The sequence below is a fragment of the Polyodon spathula genome, chromosome 2 (assembly GCF_017654505.1).
Source record: "Polyodon spathula isolate WHYD16114869_AA chromosome 2, ASM1765450v1, whole genome shotgun sequence".
In the NCBI taxonomy this organism is placed as follows: domain Eukaryota; kingdom Metazoa; phylum Chordata; class Actinopteri; order Acipenseriformes; family Polyodontidae; genus Polyodon; species Polyodon spathula.
The window spans coordinates 2,752,771-2,758,770 of record NC_054535.1 but is presented as its reverse complement, the minus strand read 5'-3'; positions in this window follow the sequence as shown (position 1 = coordinate 2,758,770).

Here is a 6,000-nt window from a genome sequence, read left to right as displayed (position 1 = left end):
GAGCTGTTGTACTCGTTAACCAAGGGGTCATGATAGATGGTACAAAAGGGGATGATCTGTTCCTTTGTAAATTGTTAAAATCTAACTGAAAGAAGAACTGTGTGGTGATACCGTGAGTGTTTATTTGTTTTGTCCTGTCTAACACTGTGCTTGTTTGTGATTTGTTAGACAGCTAAAGACGATCCAGGAGCTGTCGTTTAAGGCCAGCACGAACCTGGACAACACCTCACCTTGTTACACCATAAACTGTATTTGCACTATGAGCACTAGAACATGCACTGTGGACTTGTGTTTGTGTTTGTGTTACGTGTGGGTGTAAAAGATTGGGACTGTTTATTATTTCGGGACCAACCCGCAGATTATAGTAAATAGTAAAGCAATACACGCCGCTGTATTGCTTATCATTGTTGTTACTTACTGCTGTTTCGCCATCAGGCAATTGGATTATAAAATAAGACACCATTGCACCAGGATTATCATTGTCAGTCTGTTTATTGATCACCTGCAACTGCACACTGTGAACCACTTTGCCACACAGGGCCACAGCTTAAGCTTGAAGCCCATTGCTCAAAAGAAATGCTGTATTCTGCAATCTGTACAACAGTGGAATTCTGTTTAGAATGAAGTGTGAAATGTAAATACAGTGATGCATGAATGCTTTAAACACTGTGGTAACTGGCTAAATACAAATGTATTTGCTTTAGATTTCATTAAATTTATATTTCAACATGTACTTTCTTGGAGATGGACATAAAAGCCAAATGCCATTTATGAAAGTCTTTCGGAAGTCATGCATTAGAAATACTCATGCATTATGTATTGAGGTTAACAATTGCCCCAGCTAATCACAATGCCTTTTGCAGCCCAGCAGATTTATCAGTGGATAATATGTTCCACCACTGGTTCACAGAAAATAATATGAAACGGGATGCACAAAACAATAATCGTGCCTTTGCAATGGTTTAGTCTTCACCAATGGTTAATTAATTTATATTATGCTGTTTATACACTAATACGAAAAAGTACAGCATGCACAAAATCTCTTTAAAAAACAGTGTTGTTATTGTTTGTTAAAACAATTGCACTGTCATTGTTGTAAGTAATGCATTGTAACAGGTACCCTCTGGTGCATTAATAAATTTTCTGACAATACACCTTTGCATGGGATATGCATTAAATGATCATCAACCTACAGCATGTGGGTTCAATTGTGTCCTTATTTTATCATTCATATAGACTCAGAATATGAATCTATCTATGCCTTTATAATGCATGACCTACATACCAGTGTTCAACTACCATAACCAAGACCTCCTTTGAATATAAGAGGAAAAGTGGTGTCTACCACAGCAAATAATCATTTCTGAGGCTCTGTCTTTTCCAGAGTACAGAAATTTGTTTTTAATTTCTTTAAAACAAAATCTAGTCCAGGTTAATTTTGCTTATCTTTCCACTTAACCTGGAAAAATACAAGACCATAGTAGAAGACGGATTACTTATTCAATTGAAATGACATCTAGTGCATGTGCAAATGGGAATACTGGAATATAGGACATCGGCTAAACCCATGCATCGCTGAGTGCCTTTCTTGTATCCCTGTGTTCACATGCTGAAATAGATTTAGACCATGTTTTATATTTGCAGTACACAATTTAATTAAACGAAAGACAAAGACATTTTACTTATTTTCTTTTTAGTATTAATGCATTTTCAAGCTTCTTTTGAAGGCTAGTAATTGCTTAGGACTTCAGCTATATTTGCAATAATTACAAATATGATGAATAGCAAATGAGTCATCCTGGCATTTCTATCTTTCAAATAACCACCCCTGTGAAGACTTTGAAAAGCAGCAAAAACGTTTTTTTTTTTTCTTATTTTTTCTTCTCTGGAAATGACATTATGGCCCAAAAGCTGTATTCTCTTCATTATTTGTTCTTCCTTCATGAATAAAACCAACACCATGTCTTTGCCTATGAGACAACAGGTTTAAAAACAATTATTAATATAAATAAATGTCCATATTTGTTACTTTATAAGCCCATGTTGAAAATATCGACATGTATTTCTTGAATGTGTTGTAGTGTGTACCGGGGTAGGCAGCAGCAGGGCTGGTAGGTGACATAATCACACACAGAGACATATACGCTCTTTTCAAAGGAGCTGGCTCTTTTGTACAGCGGTATCGGCGCTATGCTTTAGTGCAAGAGGTCCCGGGTTCGCGCCCGCACTCTGCCTGTGTGTGGATTGCCTTGGCCTGTGTGGTGCACCTGCCTGTGTTAACCAAGATCACTATAGTAAAGATTAAACATCCGATGCTCCCATTGTAATAATTATCTGTAGTACTAACAGAAACATGTTTTGGAGAAAAACAGGAAATCGTCCAATATGTTTTTAATAACCTCTTTATGAAGCTTGGGTCCTTACAGCGAGAAAAGCAAACTATGGAGCGCCATTTGTGCCAAAACTATCCAGCCATTAATTTGTCAATTTGTTTGTCAATTCATGAATTGGTCCATTTGTCCAGCAATTCGTCCACAAATTTGTCAATTCATACAGTAATTCATAAACTTATTTGTTAATTAATCAAATAATTAATTTGTCAATTCATTAATACGAAAGGCACTTGACCTGCAAATTTCCATTCAACAAGACGAACTTCCCTGCACACTTCCCAACAAACAGACAAAAGTCCAACTGTCAATCTCGCACTGTGCTAAAAACACTGCAACCTTTCTAGCCAATGGGAGCACACAGTAATATTTTAACCAATGAAAATCCATCCTCACTCAAAACTGCTTCTGCCAATAATATTGCGGTTTATTAGAAAGGGCATTTCAAAAGATACTCATTGTGGTATATAGAGAGTTAGGCAAAAACAATTCTATGGTGAGTCAATGGAGGCATAAGAAATGTTGTTGGTTTTCACCATGTTAAAAAAATACATCAAACTTTTGCAGTAGATTTCATTTTGCCCAAGGCCTTTTGAAGAAAACGGCAATGATGGCAGAGCACAGCTCTGCCCTTTAGAAATTGGCAGGGATGAGGTTAAATTCCTCTACCTGCCTGGGTTCATTGTGTTCAGGTGGCTGGGGTTGATTAGATGATTAGTTTAATTAATGATCAATCAGCGACCAGCCACCTGACATAAAAGGAGGTCTTTGCTTCTCATTTGGGAGGAGGGAGTTGAGGAAGCAGGTTGGTGGTTTGTTGTGGTATTTTTGAAAGTTTGAAAGTTTTGAATCCAGTGAAGGCATTGCCCAGCCTGGAAACCTTTATTTTTGTGAGTTTTGTTTTATTTGTGTTTAAAGATTTTTTGTTTTGCCCTTGTGCACCTGTATTTTTGTTTATTTATAATAAAATTAGTTTTTTTTTTTTTAACTGCAGACTGTTTCTGGGCCTCTATCCACTCGCCAGCCTGCCACAGGCAACATTAGCAAATTATGACAATACGTATTATTATGAAAAATGATATTTTCTGAGTACTGTCCTGTTCCTCGGCGCATTTTTGAGTATGTTGTTTAATAGAATATCTTTTGAAAGGCCCTTCTAGCAAACTGCAATATTATTGACATGTATTGACAATGAATTGACACAGTAATGTCTGGGTAATTATGGCACAAATGGTGCTCCAAAGCAAACAAACAAGATGGGTTTTAATCAATGTCTGTAGTATGCATTGACGTAATCATGGAAGAATATAGAAACACACAAAATACAATTAAGCATATTAAACAAAACTTATTTAATATGATCGTGGGGGTGTGATTATAAAATGAACAATTAATGCATAAGCTCCAAATGTATACTTTCACTAAACAAAATTTAAAAATAAATGTGTCTATCCCAGTGGAATTTACACAGAAAACTTGCATTTCAGTGACATCTTATTCTATAACCCTCTTTTCCTCTGTCATTTTTATTTTTATTTGCTAGTAGTTGTATAAATTCATCACATTTGAGACTGGCAAGCTTTTTGGAGGTTTACATTTATGTCATGTGTTGTATCGTACAAATCTTCTGAATAATAACCTCAATTCCAAGGTTATTTTCTATAAAATGAAAAAATGCATTTCGAAAAGGTACTGTGTACTTTCCTTATAATGTGCACTTAAAGCTACACTACCGGCCAAAAGTTTTAGAACACCCCCATTTTTCCAGTTTTTATTGAAATGTAAGCAGTTCAAGTCCAGTGAATAACCTGAAATGGTACAAAGGTAAGCGATAAATTGCCAGAGATTAAAAAAAAAGTTTAGGTTATCAAAAACTGAAAAATGATGTACATTTCAGAGTTATACAAAAAGGCCTTTTTCAGGGAACAAGTAATGGGTTAACAACTTACAGCTGTTCTGCAGCAATGGAAGTAATTTAAGCCTTCAAAGTTGATGCTAACAATTCCTACAGGTGTCACAACTTTTGTTGATTACTTACAAACCCTCTGTCTGTATAAAAGCAGTGTTGGAACAGACTGTGTTACTACACCCTCTTAAGCATTATTTGGACAGTGTTGTACTGCAGGAAGTAGTATATTGCTATCATAATGGCAAGAAAAAGGCAATTAACAAAGGAAGACAGACAGACTATTATAACCCTTAAAAGTGTAGGTCTTTCCTTTAGAGAAATTGCAAAGAAAGCCAAGGTGTCAGTGAGTACAGTTTCCTACACCATCAAAAGGCACTTGGAAACTGGAGGAAACTCTGACAGAAAGAGGTCTGGCAGACCCAAAGCCACAGCAGAATCAGAAGACAAGTTTCTGAGAGTCAACAGCTTGCGTGAAAGGCGGCTCACAGGACAATAGCTTCAAGCACAGCTTAACACTGGTCGAAGTAAGCAAGTCTCAATTTCAACTGTGAAGAGAAGACTCTGAGCTGCAGGTTTGACAGGTCGAGTGGCAGTAAGAAAGCCATTGCTAAGATGGCAAAATAAGAAAAAGAGGCTTGCCTGGGCCATAAAGCACCGCCAGTGCACTACTGAAGACTGGAAGAAGGTCTTATGGACCGATGAATCCAAATTTGAAATCTTCGGTTCATCGCACAGGGTTTTTGTATGCCGTCGAGTAGGCGAAAGGATGGTTCCTCGGTGTGTGACACCAACTGTCAAACATGGAGGAGGAAGAGTGATGGTCTGGGGCTCTTTTGCTGGATCCAGAGTCGGCGACTTGCACAGAATGCATAGCATTTTGCAGCTCCATGCAATACCCTCTGGTATACGTCTAGTTGGTCAGGGATTCATCCTACAGCAAGATAATGACCCAAAACATACCTCCAGGCTATGTCAGAACTACCTTAGAAGAAAAGAACAAGACGGTAGGCTTCAAACCATGGAATGGCCAGCACAGTCTCCAGACTTAAACCCCATCGAGCTGGTTTGGGATGAACTGGACAGAAGGGTGAAAGCAAAGCAACCTACAAGTGCAACACATTTGTGGGAACTTCTGCAAGTGTTGGGAAGAACTTTCCGAACAATATTTGATTTCCATTGTAGAAAGAATGCCACGAGTGTGTTCGGCTGTTATATCTGCAAAAGGTGGCTACTTTGATGAGTCAAAAATTTAGATTAAATTTTGTTAAACAAAACGATTCCATGATTTATTTTTTATCTCCAATTGTTTATTTGTTCTATGCTTTAATTTCAGAGTACATTGAGACATTAAACTGGGTAAATTTCAATAAAAACTGGAAAACTTGAGGTGTTCTAAAACTTTTGACTGGTAGTGTATATTGATGATTACTGTTCTGTGCTACTCTGAAAGATAATTCATTCTTCCGTAGTTTAAGTTTCTATATATTATACAAAAATAAAGAGAGAAAATAAATGTCAAATAGATGCAGTCCACTTTGTTTATAATCTTTAAAAAATGACCTGTGAAAACAAAGTGGAAAGCACAAAAATAAACTTACACAAGGTGCAGATGGTTGGACCAGCTAACCACACGGTAGATGAAAATGAAAGCACCATTGTAAGAAGCACTTTTTATATAGCAGGTTCTGCGGGGGACAATCA